Raw genomic sequence first — 18,144 nt, 5'->3', positions numbered from 1 at the left:
TCCTTTTTGTTGCATAAGATTTAAGATTAAAATTCTTCAGAGCACCTCCATTCCATTTTCAAAAGCAGTATATACTGAAAAGAACATAGTATTTCATTGAAATTTAGGGGCAAGGAAAAGCATACATTATTTTTAATTATTAGGATATGTGATTATTGAGTAAGTGAGCAGAAAAGTCTTCAACTTTGGCCTTGAGGGTGATGCTGTCATTTTGAGCTTTTGGGTTTTAAAAAAAAAAAAAATAAAAAATGTAAATACTTCTTCCTGCCCTGACAACAAAATGGAGAAGGAGAATTGTCATTATATTTGTTATTATTATATGTGGAAGTTCAGACTATAAATAGGTCAAATAATAATAACATTTACTCACACATATTTGAAAGTCCCCCACTTTTTTAGCCACTGGGCTGTGTATTTGTTTTAAATGGGATGGATGTGTCCCTGAGGGATCATGAGTACTCCTCTCCCCCCCCCCCCCCCCCCGCCCCAGATGTACCGATGTACTTTTCCCATCCTTAGGCTAATAGGGAAAATGATGCATTTACGTTACTGCTCCATTTAAACAATAACTGTTGATAAGAAATAAATACTTCATTCCCAAATGGTGTCTGCAGTATTTAAAGATTTGGCAAGTTTTCAAGAGGATAAGCATGAATTCAGCACTAAATTGCTGCTGCTTCTGTTGAAAATAATGAGCTGTGTCATTTGATCAGGGACAAAGTAACTATGGAGCAGAGGTGATTTCAAGGAAGTAGCTTTTAATAATAAAGAAAAAAAGACCATTTCTTATGTGAAGCACTCCTCATAGCTTGTTTGTAAAGTAAATAACTTGTTTACATAGCAGGGTGAAGCTATAGAAATGCAGGTTGTAACAAACTCAGTCACTGTCTGTTTCCCTAGAAATCCTCATTAGCTACTTTTTTGCTCTTTGCTGCTGGTATCCTTGCCCACCAGTTTGTCTTGTGGAAACACCTCCCTTTATTCCCTTGCAGTGTCCCCTGCGTAAGAAGTAGAGAAACAATAGAGAAACAACCTTCACTGGCTTTTTTTTTTTTTTGCTTTTTTTTTTTTCCGCTCCTCCTCAAAGAAGCGACAAAATATTGATTGCATTGTCCATATTGGACTGATGGGAAGATTGTTGCATGAATGAATGGAGGTCAGTTGCTACTCTGTACAAAATTACAGTCTTTAATGACCTGTTTTTCTGGTTTGATCAGGCTCGTACTATTCAGTACAGTTTAGTTTTACTTTATACTAGCACAATATAATAGCTCAGGCAGATTTTGACATCCTGCTCTGAACTGAGCTAAGTATCTCCAGATTGCTCAACCAGAAGCCTGTGAGACTTGCATTTTTTACCTTTGACGGAAACAGTTTTGCACTAAGAAGGCTTTTGCTGTGGTATCTGCTCTGAGATGAAGATATTCTCAGAACTGGCTGGTAGTGAAGGAAGGCTCTCACTGATTTTTACTGGCAGCTGTACCTACCATTTTTTAAAGTCAAATCTTGAATACGTAAGAGCTGTCTAAAAGTGGTGATGGTAGACACAGTTTGCCATTTCTGCACTCCCTGAACTGCACATATTGTCTCTTAACATGAGCATTTCCTGTCTTACTTTCCACTCTTTCTGAAAGTGCCATAGCACCTGGCTTTGAACTGAGACACATCACAGATTTAGCTGTGGTTGCTGAGACTCAAAGAGCCCGCTGCTGCTCTTTGGTCTCACTTCCCATGTTAGCACAAGTCAAAGTTTTGCCCAGTGATTCCACTCTTCTGTAAGAGATAGTCTTACATGTCTAAGGTTGAATATTCGGTGACTACCCCAAATCCACTAACGTACAGTTAAGCTGTCATGTGTCTTTGAAAGCAAAGCCAAAACCCCTAAGCAGCTAATATTCTGTTCTGAATTAGTAATTTCCTTTGACAATATATTCCTGTGGCTATTTGCCCTCACAGTTAAAATCCATGCTTTCTTCTCCTATGACTTTTTTCCCTAATTCGTCCTCTACTGATGTCTAATTACTAAAAAATAAATTTAGAATGCATTCATAACCTACAACAGTATAAATGCTTGCAATCCTGTGAGATACGACAGCAGTCTAAACTGTACCTTTCTCAGGTTTAATTTTGTGTCTGTGTGCAGGTGGTTTCCTATGCAATGGCTTCACAATAGATTATGTTCAAGTAGATACAGTAATTTCCCACATCCTTTATTGTATGTATATTTCAGCTACTTTCAGTAAGTATTTTCTACCTCAGGATTTTATTGTAGAGGTAGTTTCTCCTTTATAACGATCTCTGGTTTTGATCTAGTTGTAAATCATGTTTTGGATTTGAGGCATGTTTTTTTTTCTGTAGTTTCTTCTTTTATTGTGTCAACTAACTTCAGTTTCCTCAGATAATTCAGTAATGATTTATTTTTTATTTTATTGGTTTTAAAATATTTTTGTTCATTAAATAAGGATCACTGATGTATTCTTTTAATTTGTTTTAGATGTTTAATTACTGACAAGTGATTAAATACTAAATCCATTTCAACTTGTAGTCAGTGGAACTAATGTTGTATTTCTTTTCTTTTTTTTTTCTTGTTTACATCTCACAGGTTGTTTACATTTTCTGTTTACGTGGAATGAATAAGTTATTTTTCATGCATTTCAGAAGAAATCCAGTATGTGGTTTTTATCTTAATAAAGTCATGTGATCTTTCTGGTGTAGAATGCGTGAGTATTTTTGCAGGTGTCTGAATATTTAAACACAGCAGCTTGGGTTATGTAGCATAATAAAAAATAAACTGTAGATTTTTTTATTTTTTTTTTAGTTGAGTGACTAAACAAATTTTATTTAGTTCACATGACTTTGCAGTGTACTGAGACAAGTCAAAAGGTATTTGTCCTACAAATCAGTGCAACAATAGAACATCTGCCATGAAAGCCTGTGGTATTGATCTTGATTTGTAATATCACAAGCAAGCCTGAATGCAGTCTAGTTGTTACGTGACATGCAGAACGTCCCACACCAATGCAAGTTAATGGAGGAAAGCACAGAGGAAGAGTGGAAACTGGTTCAATTTCTAGGGGCGCAGATAGAAAGTGAGCTTATCAGAATCTCTTTTGCACTGTATATTTGGCCTGTTATTAAGACTTTTCTCTTAAGTATGATTTAATAAATTCATTTACATTGGAGATTTGTCTTCTGGTGTTGCTTATGCAATGGTGATCTCACGTACTTTATCTCAGTGTGAAAATACCTGAAGTGCATGAGTAATTCTTGCTTGTGTCAGTTGGGAAGAAGAATATATAGTGTTTGTTGGGGTGGGGTGTATATACAATCTTTCTTTATGGACCAACTTAAAATAAAGTGCCTGCATATGTACATGTCAAATTGTTGTGATCTAAAATATGCATATCAGTACAATCCTTGGGTTTTCTTTGGTCACTTGAGCTAAGCTAGGACTCGAGAAGTGGGTTGAAATTACAGTCATGTAAAGGTACCACTTTTCAGAAAGTGTATCCTTTCCTGTGGCCATCTTTGTACATGTACTGTGTTTGGTTTATCCTTAATTTTTCAGTTTCTTTCCTGCAATCAGAATACACAGTGGGGCTTGTGAGCGTAGTGCCAACAGTATTTCATAGTCATAGACAGTACCAATAGTGCAGTGATTTATGGTTTGTAAAAAACTCTACAAGAGGTTGAGGTAGAGCAATCCTTAGTCTATTAGTTGTTTTAAAACCAACAGCACATTCATAAACAACTTCAATTTTTAAAAAATGTTAGCATTATCACAGCACCCCTTTGCTGTTTCTCAGGAGGCTAAGTCTTCACCATGCTTGAAGTGATTTGTATCTCTCTGCTGCCTGCGTTGTCAGCAACTGTTATACTGAGGCTTCTAGGTTAAACTTCAGTGTGCTATGGTAAGTGCTGCTTCTGTCTGAGGAAACAAAGATGCGTCTCTTCACTGGAAAGAGCCTTTGTTTGCTTAAGTGACAAGCCAGTGTTGTCCAGCACTGTTTGCAGAGGGTTTCAGTGAAGTATATGCTTGGTGTGGCTTCTTCCCTGCCAGGCTGAATAAAAATCTAGACCTATTTTCCTTCTGAATTCAGGTCTTCATTTTCAGTGCAGTTAGCTGTATTATGGTTCTCCAGGTCAGGTGCTGATACAAATGAGGATGGTGTTTTTTCCCCCTCTGTCAATAAATATTAAACCAAGAACACTGAGATTACTTTCCATGCATATGTGTGTGCACCTTGGGCTGCCTTTGCTTTGTTTCCAGGCATTGTTGTTCGGTATGATGTTGAAATATACCCTGTTCTGAGACTGGATTTTCCACTGTAGAGTCCCCTGATGACACGAATGGAGGAGGCAGATATACCACAGCAAGGTTTGATGTTATTCAGATTTGATTCCAAAGTTTGACTTGTTCTTAAATCTACCAAATTTCTCAGAAAACCACTTGAAAATGTCAAACTATCATTGTCATTATGGCCTCAAACTGCTAAAATACTCTCTGAAATACTCTATAAATTGGCACAGGTGCCACTGATAACTTCAGTGGCACATTGAGAGATTTGTTCTTCTCTTCATAATGAAAACCATTATCTGTTTAAATAAATGTTAGGTGTTTATTATGGTTTGTCTTATGGTTTGTCTTATTAATACCTGGCTGTAAGAAATGAAGAATAATAAACTGAAGAAATTTTTATAAATTCCTGACCAACCATTATTAAAGAGCTTCAGTTGAGCACTTTTAATTGTCTGTCTTCAGTTTGACTTCAAGTCGGACTGATTAATTGAAAAGGAAGACTTTCAAATATTTAACTTCAGGACCCTGAATCTATTTGGAAAGTTTATTGATGTTTTTGGTTATGACCGCTGTGGGAGGAGTACCAACATGTAGGCTGTGTTGTCTGGATTTGGGCTCTGTAGTATCTGAGCATGCTGTTCGCTAAGACACCACAGAATTCAAGAGCAGTAATATTCGTTTGAGTCCTCTCTGCCTTTAAACTCACAACTTCCAAAGTTGTAAATTTCTATTTATCAACCCTCAGCTGTCCCAAATCCACAGTGTAAACAAGAAAAATTCAGTGTTCCCATCCTGCACAAAATTGATGTACAGTGGTTTTTGTTCAGTTTTAAAACTGTCAGTTAATGCATGAAGAAGGACACTGATAAACTTTCTTGGCTTGGCTTTCTGTCTGCATGTCTATGAAGCTTGCGTGGGAGCTCTTATAATTTAAGTCCTTTTGTCAGTGTTAGAATAGATCGATCCATAATTCAGATTATTTTAAAAATCAAGTATGTGTGTGTAAAAAAAAAAAAAAAAAAAAAAAAAAATTATTCCCCCCCCCAAGCCAAAATGAAAATGCATAGTAAATTTAACTTAAACGTCACATCCCTGGTAGCAGAAGCTACATTTACATATGCTCAAAAAAAAAAAAGAAAATTACTTACATAAGCAAAATCCAATAGTTTGCTTTGCCATAAGACCAACTCATAACCTGCTTGGTAAATTAAATTTATTGCTAGCCTTTTTCTCAAAACCAAGATTTTGGACTAAATCTTTTCAACTTGGAATTTTTAGGTTTTATTCTTTCCTTTTAAAAATCAGATTGTACCAGATTGTGTTTTACATAACTGTCTCTAGGATGCCCAAGTGCTTGACTGTTTGCTGTGATTGGAGGGCTGGCCTGGATAGTGAGAGTTTCAAAACTGTGCACCTTTAGGACTTGGTGTCTGTAGCTGCCTCTCTTCCACCACTTCTGTGTAACACTGAGCAACTTTGGACCAACTTTTCATAGATGGTTGTGTTTTCTCAACTACCTGATGTGAAATACTTGGATCTGATTTGGAGAAGCACTGAGTGCTCACAGGTGCAAGAGAATCCAGTATTGGATGAGTTTCAAACATGTAAATTGTTACTTCATTTTAAGTATTCCAGAAGCGCTGCTTCCGAGCAATGTGTGTTGGGCACTCAAAATTAGTCGGCTCTTTTTACCTTCAGTTGGTCTTGAGTACTTTTCCTTGTTTGTAAATTAAGGCAATGACATTTTATCCTGGGGGGCTTCTGCATGGGATTCTTCAATGCCTGTGAAGCTGTGAGGGGCTGGAGTGCTGTGTCCTGTGGAGAGAGCACCTGGCATGGTATGAAATCTGCTGGTGGGTGGAATGAAGTGGTGTGCAATAAGGATGACAAGACATTGGGGCATGTACTGAACACCAGAGGTGAAACAAACTATTGAACTTCTTTAATTCTGCACTGTTACAAGGCTTCATTCTGTGGGGGGAAAAAGATACTTGCTCATTAAATTATTAACAGCTACTTTGTAATCCATGTCTATATGAGACAAAGGATGCAATGATACTAATCGGGGAAAATCCAGAGGGAATTATCTAATACTGTGGTAGTTGTACACATATGGAATGGTCCATTGGAGCAATTACAGCTATTATACACAGCTTGGCCCTCTGAGAAGTCTGTTTTGTGAATAAGATCAGAAGCTGTTTGCTCTTTCTCTTTTCTTTCACTTAATTCAGTGCTAATGCATTGGTCTGGCGCTTTCCTTCTTGCATCTTATCTGTGGTCTTCATGCCTTTTTAACTTGTGTGCTCAACTGAAAGTAGGTTCCACATCATCTTCTTTACAATAGCTAAAATATAAAGTGTACAGTAGCTCGATTTAACTTTGAGAAATAAACTTACCGGAATTGCATCTCCATGTACATTTGGCAATGTAAATACGATTTTTATTTCTTCCACTCCCTTTCGCCTTGCTGCAGGCATTAGCATATACAGAAAGCAAGTGTAGAATAAATGTAGTGTGGACTCTCTTCTTATTTTGCCCAAGTGTAAATTACATAATACAAGGTGCAAGATTCAAGATTTGTATCTCTTCCTATACAAGTAGCTACACTTTCTTAGTTCTGGTCAGGAAAGTGTGCCTTGTATTTCACATTCCTGGTACTACAAAATCATGGAGCAACTTGTCCAATGTTTTCTAATATTCTCAGGTATGCATCCAGCAGTTAGATTTATAGCCCTCACAGAAAGCAAAAAGTTCCAATAGTTTATAGCTATGCTATATTAGAGAAGATAAACTTTTTTGCATTTTTAAATTGTGGTGGGTTTTGGACTAACTAAAGCAAATTATACATTTGCTGCAAATAAATATGCAAACCCTCTTCCATTTTCAGAAGCAGACTTTTTTCGAACGTGTTCTAAGAAATGGTATAATGGGTGGAAAAAAAAAAAAAGAATATTTCAGAACTTTTTGTTAGTATCTGGAATTACTAACATACATAAAGAAAATGATCAATTTTATTTCCAACACAGATTGGGATTAAAAACTACATAAAGGATATAGAAGCATATAATACATTCGCTGGTTTATGGAGCAACAGACCTTCAGAGATGGATGCAAATCTGTAAGATGTGCCAAGTGAGATTTTAGGTGTGGAAAAGTAGAAACATTAGGTGAACTCTTCAAGCCTTTGGGTATCGCCCCTCTGCATTGTCTTTTCTAACAGTGCTTACTGTTTTTATCTTCAGGAACATGTGGCACAGGTTTGTGTGAGGGGAGGCTGAGTAAGTGAGATGGAATTAAAGGCTTTGCCTCTTGGATCCATGTTGTACTTTTTTCTCTTCTAGATGACTGCCTAAGAAATAGGTTTTTTTAAGAATAGTTTCTCTTTTCTGTTCCCAAGATTCTAATGCAGGCAAGTGTCTTTTTATGCTGTAGCAATATTTATGCTGAATGACAGATTGATAGGTTAAACAGTAAGTCTTAGAGGCATTCTTTTGATACAATTACCTTAGGTCTTCCTCATAGGTGTGTAAAATAAAGCTCTCAAATTTAAAAACTGTTGTTCTCTACCCTGTAACAGTAAAATGGGGAAGAAAAAAAAAAAAAAAGCCAGGGCAATGTAGGAGAAGGTATAGATTCAATGAATTTTTTTTGCACAGACTCCTCGCTACTTCGACTGTCTCTTGGAAGAGGTCTTTAGAAATTCTCTGCCCCCAGAGAGCTTGCTTTCATAGCAGCTATAATTCTTCCAAATTGACTCATGTCAAAAAGTTAGTCTTAAAATCTTCTGTCCCATCTGCCAACTTCTCAACATTTTACAGGAAATACTTCCCAAGAGTGTCATTATATTCACCCTAGTGTGCTGGTTAAAAGGACTCTGGCTGTCATTGGGACACTTGCCATCTGGAATGTGGAGAGAATTACCACTAATATGGTAGCTGCTGGAAACCTCAGTGGAAGGTGTAGGCCCCATTTGTGCTAGGTGATTCATTTAAAAGAAAAGGAAAAAAAAAAAAGCCTAGTTATTGGTCTTTAGAGCACGTAATTCACATTTGAGACAGAATAAAATGGATTAAAGATATTAAAGGTAAGGATGAGATAATAATAATAATAGAGCAGAACTAAGGAAAAGTTGCAGTTTGCCACAGGGTAAGCTGGAGTTAAGAGCAGCGAAATGACTTGTGAGATTGACAGCTGAGGTAGGTTTCTTTGTTCAAGAAACGATGGGGGAAAATCCCTCCAGATTAAGTAGCTTTTGACTTAAGTGTTATTTTACTTGTTCGGATGGTGTTTTTACACTGTAAAAAAAAATCTCTTAGTTTCTGGTCAACCCTGGAGGAATTAAAAAAGCAAAACTCCCTGTGATCTGTGATAGTGTTTTATGAAGAGAGCTAGATTCTATACTTCCCATCTGTTCTTTAGCACTGTCAACTGCGAGGCACTAACTCATCCTCCTGTTAAGAGTAGCAAGTCCCTTTATTTGCTGCCCATTTCTGTCCTGGGTTTGAGTCCAGCTGGCTACCCAGGCTGCAAGAGAGGACTGAAGGAGAAAAGCTGCTGCCACTGCTAGCAGCAGAAAGATCTGCAGGACATCTTGTAAGAATGGGTACTTAAACAAGCTGGTGTTGTTTTTCTGGGCAGAATTTTCAGATAGCTTCTGCCTCACCTGATTTCAGTGCTGCCAAAGTTGTAAAACAAGTAGCTAATTGCATGATGTATCTCATTAAACCAGAACTTGAATTCTATCCTTTATGTATGATGGTTAAGATTAATAATAATTCAGATACCATCCCTATCAGAAATTTCTCAGAATATATAGGATATTGCTATTCTAGTATGTTTTTCCTAGAGAATATTATATTTTCAGGTTTAGAATGATTGAGCAGATGAACAGACCACTGGGACAGTAAGACAGTCATCTCATTGTTACTGAACTTCTGTGTTGCCTGGATACTGGTTTCAACTAAATACATTTGTTTTGGACTTATGATTTTTAAAGAGATTTAATCAGAAGCAAAGACACTTGCATAACATTCCTTATGATGCACATCCAAAAATGGTCACAAACTTTAAACGATAAACTGGATGTTGAATATGTACTGCTTGTTAAAAGTCATTCTGAGATTTTCACAGAAGGAATTAACCTTTTTATTTAGGAATAAATAGTTGACAAAATGTAACAAACTTTGAAAATTGTTTCAGAGTGAGAAAGCTGACATAACTGATACCTGTGGCCCTCTGAAATTATTTTGCTTACCATTATTTTGTTTTTGATGTAGAAACATGAGTAGGTTTTCTTCCAGCCATCTGGTGACCTGTCAGAGTATTTATACCATAAATTAGGAAATACAGCTGCCTTTGTGTTTTGATTGCATGATTGGGTTGGGGCAAATCTTACCATGTATCCATGGTATCTCTAATACATGGGTCTATCAGGAGTCTTTTCACTGATACAGCTATTCAGTGGAAAGGATTATCATATGATACCTTTTCCTTTCCATAGTTAATTTTTTAGGCCTTGGGGCAAGCTAACGTAATTCGTTGTTGGTGAAAATTCTGAAGGATGATAATACTCCTTACAAAACCTGCGTAACCTCTTCATTTGCCTGTATTGATTTCCCCCTGTTTAAAAAAGGACAGAAAGGAAGAGAAATGCTGCTGCTTTCAGTACTATGGAGGAAGGACCCAACATTGCAGATAACAAATGTGTATTGACAGCAGAAGCACAGATGTATATCATAGTGGGTGCCGAGAGGGAAATTGAAGCAGCCTTTAAATTCTGGCAGTCAGATAGTATATTACTTGCCTGCATTCTACTTCAGCTGGAGGACAAAAGTTTTCATCCCAACTCCTTCACATCTTTTCCAAATCTGTGCAGCAAGATTGAATAAAATCATTATTCAAAAAGAGGACTTCATATGAGAATAAGTACAGGGTGGAAAGAAGCAAAACCTCCTTTGTATTTAAAACCATTTGAAAGGCACAGAGGAGAATAGGTACAGATTTAAAATCTGTGAAATGTCAAAATACCAGAATTTCTTAGACAATACTGTTATTATGGGGGTGGGTTAAAGTATTTATTTGCATAGTGATGTAAAAGTCAGTCTTACATCTAGTCATTTACTTTTTCAAAAAAATTTCTCTCACCCATTGCATCACATTATTTTTGAAGTATGTTAGTCTAAGATTGCGTACCACTTGAGAGTAAATAGCAGGAACAGGAACAGACTTGAAAAACTGGGAATGGAAGCCTAGAATTAATATTGATCATTCTAATGTCTGCCATGTCTCCAAAATGAATTGAATAAGAACATACTTTTGCCCTCCACCTTGCTAACTGGTGGAGCGATGATTTTAATTTTGTACAATGTTGCCATTTCTTCCATGCTATATTTGTCTGGTGTAACAGATGAGGTTTATAACTGATTACTTTCTCCCTGGTATGTTCCCAAAGAAATTTAACAGCACAGGCTCAGCAGTAAGTTATATCTGGGATGTGCAGTATTTTGAGTTGGTGTTTATAACAAGTAACAGTTTATTGGAGAATACTATTAGCAAAAAAACCAATGAAATTGGTTTCTTAATGTTTGTTTAGTAATGGCAAGTGAATCATGAAGATGTGAGGGACAAATGGAATGCCATACCAATTATTTATCAGCTATAATAACTTTTAGTGTGTCTTTGTACATGGAAAGTAAATCATGCCTTCTAATTTACTAATTCTTTCTATTGAGTAACTTGGATTATGTTGTGGGAAGTAGTGTTCTTGTGAAATATTTAATGAGAAAAATGTAATTAATAAAGTGATACAGTAGACTTCAGTAATGGATACGAAAACTATACATCATCTCTTTTTAGTGGGCTTTGTGAAAAAGTTTTCCCCATTGTAAGGGTACATTTCCAACAATGTCGGTAATGTTCTGAAAGTTACCTGCAAAATAGCATTACAGATAGTATATGCAAACTAATGTAAGACTATCTTTCGATTGATGAACCTGCCCAGGATGAGTAAACATACAATGTATGCATGTGCTCACATGAGAATTTCGTCAGGGGATTGTGTCAAGATGACTGTGGACCAACTACTACTACTTCTTAATCAGCTGGAAGAATTAATTCCACTACTCAAGGTACTAAGAAAGGCTGTTCTAGCATTTTCTTATGCCATACATGCAGCCCCTTGCTTAATTTATATTTAAATTCTGATAAATAACTGACTTTTTTTTTAAAAAATAAGCATATATTAAATGAGGAGAATCAAGTGTATGTTACATTTTAATTGTGTTAATGAGTAGAAATCTAATGCTTTATTTACTAAGTGATAAGGAGGTGTATTTTATATGTCTAACTCTTCTTGCTCTGAGAACTTTTTCTTCATTATTCCTTTATTAAAGCTTCACTTGGCTTGTAAATTCCAGTACTGCTTTGACAAGACCGCAGTACAGAAGTTGGTATGCATTAGTAGAATTGCACTGTTTTCCTGTCAGTTCGCAGGGGTTGAGAATGAAGAGATAATTATATACACATTAAATTACTTATTTTCCAAGTTCCAGGTTACTGGTCAGTGTGTTACACTAGTAGCATTAAGAGAAATGAGACAATATGACCACAGGTGAATTTCTTTCCCAAGTAAGTGCCCTACAAGAAAATGTAGAAAAACAAACAAAAGAAACCCCCAAACAAAAAAAAAAAACCACCCAAAACCTCTGGCAGAGCTTTGATGAAAGCCTATGAAACCAAATAGTCATGAGGAAAAAAACAGGAGAGCTGCAGGTAAGACCATTATTTTGCTTTGGAAGATTTGCTTTACTGAATATTTGATGAAACAGACTGCAGATCTCTGCAGTACTAGTCTAGTCAAATCCCTGTTGGCACTTGTTAGTTGTCCTTTCTGGGATTTGCAGTGAGTGGATCTGCCCAACATCCCTGTCTGATAGAGAGGAGGGAGCAGAGACAGCCTCGAACGTAATGAACAATTAACTTAAAGAGCACTGTTTGGACTTCGGGTGCTTTCAGAATGCTGATACTCCACCAGCAAAGCAATGCAAGCCAAAGTTCTGCTAGTAAAACAAGGTATTTTAATCAAACTTCACTCAGGAAGAGTAGCATGGTATGTAACAATATGACTCGAACTTTGCATGCAATAAAACCCCCTTTTAAAGTACTACTGGAACGTAAGGGAGTAAGGTCTGAAGTATAACATCAATACGTCTGTGTCCTTGGTGTTTAGAATAACTTAATGTTATAATGGATTTGGCAACGTTAGCCTCCTCACACTTCTTACAAGGGATGCAGTTAACTTGTGGATGAGATGTTAACTACCGCTGTTATATGTAGAGAAGAAAATACAGGCACATATGACCTAGATTTTGGGAACAATTGAAAACAGTAAGAACTTAAAGGCCACTTAAAACTCTTGAATGTTTTCATGTTGCATATAACAGCCAACTGAGATATTGGGGAAAAAGTGTGGAAGAAGAATCCACAGTTCCCTTTAAGCACCAAGGATTTTGTACGGGGCTCATGGGTGCAGGGTTGGAAGAAATGGAAAAGATGGTAAAAGAGTGATCAAGGAAGCAGATGGGTGCTGGGGCAGGAAAGGGAATGAGAAATAGATTAAAGAGGAATAAGGAAATTAAGGGAGAGGAGACAGCGAAAGGAACGAAGAGAGAACTACGGTGTGAAAGGAGCAGGGAAGAGCTAAAGCAACTTTTGAAAATAAAAGTATATAAAGATGACATGGAGGACAAAGATGTAAGCAGAGACAGGAAAATAATAAAGGGATGGAGAGGGAGGAACAAAAAGAATAAATATAAGGAGGAAGGTTGAATAAAATCCATTTTGCCAAAACCAGCAAAATATAGATCTATTTTTTAATGAGTATTAAAGCTACTGTTCTAAATGTAACTGTGTAGCTCCCATCCTGTACACTGAGCTAAGGAAAGGATGGTAGGGCTGTCAAACAATAGTGCATGCAAACTTACTTATAAAAATGGAGAAGTATCACCCGATGATAATAGGAAAAAAAAAAGTCAACTTGTGCTCTTAATTTTTAGTATGAAGATTTCAAGTGCTATAGCATGTCTCTTGGTAAAATCAGCATATTATTTTGATGACATTATGAATTGCATTTGTAATGGTCATAGCTAATGTGAGATACTGCTGATATTTTTTCTTTGGTGGTTTTAGAATGTACACTTTGTATAAGTGCATGAAGAGACGACATGCATGTATAATAATTATATGTGGTAGAGTGATTATAGAATCTGGGAAGTTCTGTAGCAGATCTTTACTTGAGAATAAGAGAGGCTGAATAAAGCACAAATTTTATATAAAATATAAACTTGCAGGAACTTTACAGTGTTCCCTTTAAGTTTGTAGGAATATAGCTCTATACATGTTGCCATAATTCTCCTAAGTATTTTATTTCAAGCTGCAAAAATAGTCTTTTAAGCATATATTTGTGTGTAAATTTGTGCAAAGTATTAATGTCAGAGTTGTTAGTCTAATAATAATGATTTAGTTTGTCTCTTCTGCTGGAAGAATTGATACTAAACAGATCTACACTTTTTGCATGTGGATCTGTCCAACAAAGAAGAAGCAATTGGAAGGTTCCTTAATTCTAATCACGCATATGTATTTTGTATCTTCCAAAGAACTATGGCAAGAAGATACATTTGAACTTAAAAAACTTTTTTTCTTTTTTTCTCTTTTTTTTTTCTTTTTTTTTTTTTTTTTTTTCTCGTGAATACCCTGGGTGTTAAACAGAAATTTAAGCTTAAATATGAAAACTTCCTTCATCCATTACAAATGTGGCAGTATGGGCTGGAAGAGATCTCAGAGGGTCATCTAATACAAATACCTTGAGCGAGAATGAGGCCATAGCAAGTGGCTGTTACTTCTGGGCATTCTACCACATGTATAAAATCTTTAAGATCATGTGTGTTTCTGAGACAAGGAAGATACCTGTGATTGTACATGGTAACTGATTCATGTCCTCTTCCTCTGCTGTTTTGAAAATTTAAGAACACTAGGTAGCCTTCCATTGATACAATACAATTTAGGTGGTCTTTCAGATATAAAGGTTAGTTACATTTTTTTGTTGTTTTTTTTCTGTCATTTTAAAAAAAATGTTCTTGCAGCTGGTCAAATTGGAAGGAAAATACAAACAGTATTATACAACATAGCTAGTTCCTTTATTTAGATGCATAGTCCCAGGACGTGAGCTTGATTTTTTGTAATAATTGATATATTGCTATCTAGTACACTGAGAACAATAAAAAAAAAAAAAATTGAAATGGTCTTCAAATTAATGTGTAATTGTGGTATCTTAAAAAAAAAAGTAATTTGAATTCATTTATTGCGCAAGAGTATTTTTGGAATCCAAAGCACTCTGGTCTCTTCACTATTGATATTGATGCACCTTGTGATTTAAAATTGTCAACCAAAATTTTCCAAAAGGGGATATTGAGATAAATTCCTAGCTTCATACTTTTGATGTCTGATTTTCAAAAGAACTTGAGTAGGCCAATGGTTCTCTGAAGGATCTACAGAAGATAATGTGCTTTTTCTCTCATTCAAATCTGTTTTTTTAAACTGATGCTTTCATTATGAACCTTGGTTCTTGATTGAGAAAAACACTTAGAATCTTACTGAAGACCCAGTAGGTTTAAGGTACACGTTTGAAGCCAGGATGCACTTCAGTGCTTTCTTGAATTGAAGTGTCAAGAAAGTAGCGTTTTCCCCTTAAAAATCTCATTATAATAGCAAAAGAGCATCTTTGCAGAGATTAAAATACAGCTCTTCTCTGAGAGAAAGCTGCTTGCTGATTCGCAAAAGGCAAATGTTAATGGATTTACACCCTTAATGACTCATGTACAATGGGGATAAAAAATGAGAAGAGAAGCGCTGAAGCAATTCCAGTGTGATTACATCCAAATTATACTGCTCGTTTCTTTCAGAACAGAAAACAATGGCAGGCTAATGAGAGCTCTACTTCTTCTTAATACAACGAAGCTATTAACCAACTGGATCTGCAAACTTTTGTTTCTGCAGTTTGCATCTGTTCAAATGGCATTATAGACATAAACCAGTTAATTTCTATTAGCTCCTGAAGTCATATAAAAGCCTAGAAAACTATTGCGGGTGCAGTTATATTTTCAGTGATGCATTACTTCACCCAGCCTTAGGTCTAAAATAATAGCATAAAGTCACTATCTGGCCATTATCTCCTTTCAGTAATATGCTACTTTTTCAAAACCCATCATAAAATTACTTATGGATTATTTGCAGAATTCATTCCCTTCTTTATATCAGGTTTCAGTAAAGATAATAGCAGTCAGGGACAAGACAACACTAAATGTCTTCATGCAACACTGCTTTTGTGCAGTAAAATAATCTTATCACTTCTGGGAATGACATTGAGCAGGTTAAATTATGGCCAGGCAAGCTTGAAGCAGAATGCAGGGTTTTATGTGTGTAAGCTTAGTGGTGTTTAAAATATTTAAGTCAGCCAGGGCTGTAATCTGAGACTGGTGTTTTCTGATTAATATCTGTGGGAGTTGGGAGCAAGGGAGTAGGGACAGGGACTAGGAAGTACCTTTTTCCCCAAGCTGGAAAATGTCGGCATCTCATTTTGAAATACTTAACAAAAGAAGAAACACAAAAATTATAATAAATTATTTCACGGGATTCCAAAATTAGAAGATAGCTTTTGATAGAGGCAAAGATTGCATCTTCAGGTGCTTTCCTTTAAATACAGCTTTGATGGTATGTAGTGCTGTTCTGCAAATCCCCGTGAAACCCACATCCAGTACCTCGCTGCTGACGTCCTGCTCTGGTTATTCTGCGTGTGTGTGCGAGAGAGAGGGAGAGCAATGGAAATGTGTCAATCTTTATGTATGCATACTGTCCACTTCTAGTGTGTGTGTGTCTTGTGCTGATGAGAGATTTTTGAAGCAGATGCACATGACACTGTTGTGGCATAGCCAGATCAGTCAGTAAAATTGCTGCTTGTTGGATGAGGCTGGCATGCAGATGAGAGCAAGCTGGATCAAAGGTGAGGAATGCAGAGGGAATCGACCAAGTTCTGTTAGGCATACTGTCAGATGCTGTGTCCAAGCACTGAGTGCCCTCTGTCAGCTGTGGTCTGAATCTGGGCATGTGGTGACTCCTACCTGCTACTGGACTGCAGCAGTAGCAGCCACCACTGTTTTCTATTTCTGTTTGGCCAACTGGCCTGTGTTACGGTACTTTGTGAGAGCTGCATCTTTCCGACAGGGTACAAGGTCTTGCAGTTCTTTTTTTATGTGGTTTGCTTTTCCGTGAGTTCATTAGGTTCATCTTCTTCAAGTGGGCAGGAACTACAACCTGAGTACTGATACCACTGGAGCTGAAAGATTCTGAGTCCCTCATTGCTATAGGCAAGAACAAGTGCTGGCTGTTTCTGAGTCTCTTCAGGAGTTCAATGTTCAAGTTCTCATTAGTTTTTCTCCTAAGCATACACTGTGTTGGATTTGTGCAGTCATTCTCCCTAGCCTCTCACCAAGAGCTATATATAACCTAGCAATATACGCGCTATATTCCACGACGGTATTGTCACAAAGGAGCAATTCATGTGTGGTCATGACAGTCAGAATGTGTTGGATACTGCCTTTCATTAGGGAAAAAATTACAGCATGCCAGTACTTTCCATCTAAAGAATGTGTTTAAAAATAGAAAGTGGTTCTAGAGAAATTCCAGGCTCACAAATAGCAGGCATGCTACAGTTTATCTCCATTTTCTAAAGGAACACCATCTGAGTGGCGAACTGAACTTTGCTTGAGATAGTAGGGTGTTAGGATTCAGAGTAACTGACGACGAGCCATGAGAAACACCAGGAAAGGTTATGATAATTTTGTGTTAAAGATCCTTCCAAATGTGTTGGTGGGATTTGTTTTGTTTGTTTTTAAAGACCATCACTGCCATTACAGTAAGTCCAAAAGCGGTATTCTTGAATTTACTCTAAGCAATAAATGATCTCTTAGTGATACAAGCATTGTAAAATAGGAGTGGTTCGTTTTCCAGGCCTAGTCAGTAATTCAGACTTTGATTATAGTTCTTTTAGTCTTTGTATAAGGAAGTGGGGAGAGGTAGAGAGATTAAGAATAGTTATTTCATTTTTATCAATCAATTTTAAACTGTTAGGTAATATTTTGATTTCTTCCATTTTTATGGATTAAGCAGATTGAAAATGTTAAGTCCTCACAACACACACACTGGGTCAATACATGTGTTTAGTGTGTATGATATGTCAGAACTTTATTACAGTAGTGATATAAAGGCACTGCATGTCTTCTTTTTAATTGCATCCATTACCGTCCTGGTGATGGCATATTGCTACATTGTTAGCTGTTTGGTGGTGGGAAGCACAAGCTGGTAGAAAAGTGGCATAAAAATGTCTGTCTTAGAAATGTATTGGTTAAATAGTTCAGACTCTTCTGTGTATTGTATTTCCACTGTCTTGCAGTCTGATGAAAGCATTTCTCTTCTAACAAGTTTTTCTCTGGCAGCAGCTAAGACCTCATGCCTCTGGTAACACAAGAGCAGGTATATATGATCAGGAGGTCACGTGGTCTGGAGCAGGGGGCTGCATTGTTAGGCTAGGAAATATACGTTACATATGTTGGCTTCTGCAAACCAAGTCCCCTCGCAGGTAGCATGCTCTTAGCTGCAGTGCAGCAGCCGTTCCACTGCGTCATAATCTTCTTCATAGATCTGTATTCCACGTTAAATTAGATAAATATAAATTGAACTTAATGGTAAGATTTGTCTGACACTTGTGTCAGCATGCTCCTGTGGCAGTGTCA

The 18,144-nt window shown here is 36.8% G+C and overlaps 2 protein-coding genes across 5 annotated transcripts in view; both read left to right on the top strand.

The window, feature by feature from the left end:
• RYR2 (ryanodine receptor 2) overlaps positions 1-18,144 on the top strand; it is a 452,105-nt gene that overhangs the window by 26,238 nt on the left and 407,723 nt on the right. The window lies entirely within an intron of this gene.
• ACTN2 (actinin alpha 2) overlaps positions 1-18,144 on the top strand; it is a 396,531-nt gene that overhangs the window by 201,084 nt on the left and 177,303 nt on the right. The gene's annotated exons all lie outside the window — the stretch shown is intronic.

Source organism: Accipiter gentilis, chromosome 28 (genome assembly GCF_929443795.1).
Source record: "Accipiter gentilis chromosome 28, bAccGen1.1, whole genome shotgun sequence".
NCBI classification, from domain to species: Eukaryota; Metazoa; Chordata; class Aves; order Accipitriformes; family Accipitridae; genus Astur; species Astur gentilis.
Note: the sequence above shows the minus strand (reverse complement) of the source record. Positions and strands in the feature narration are given on the sequence as shown.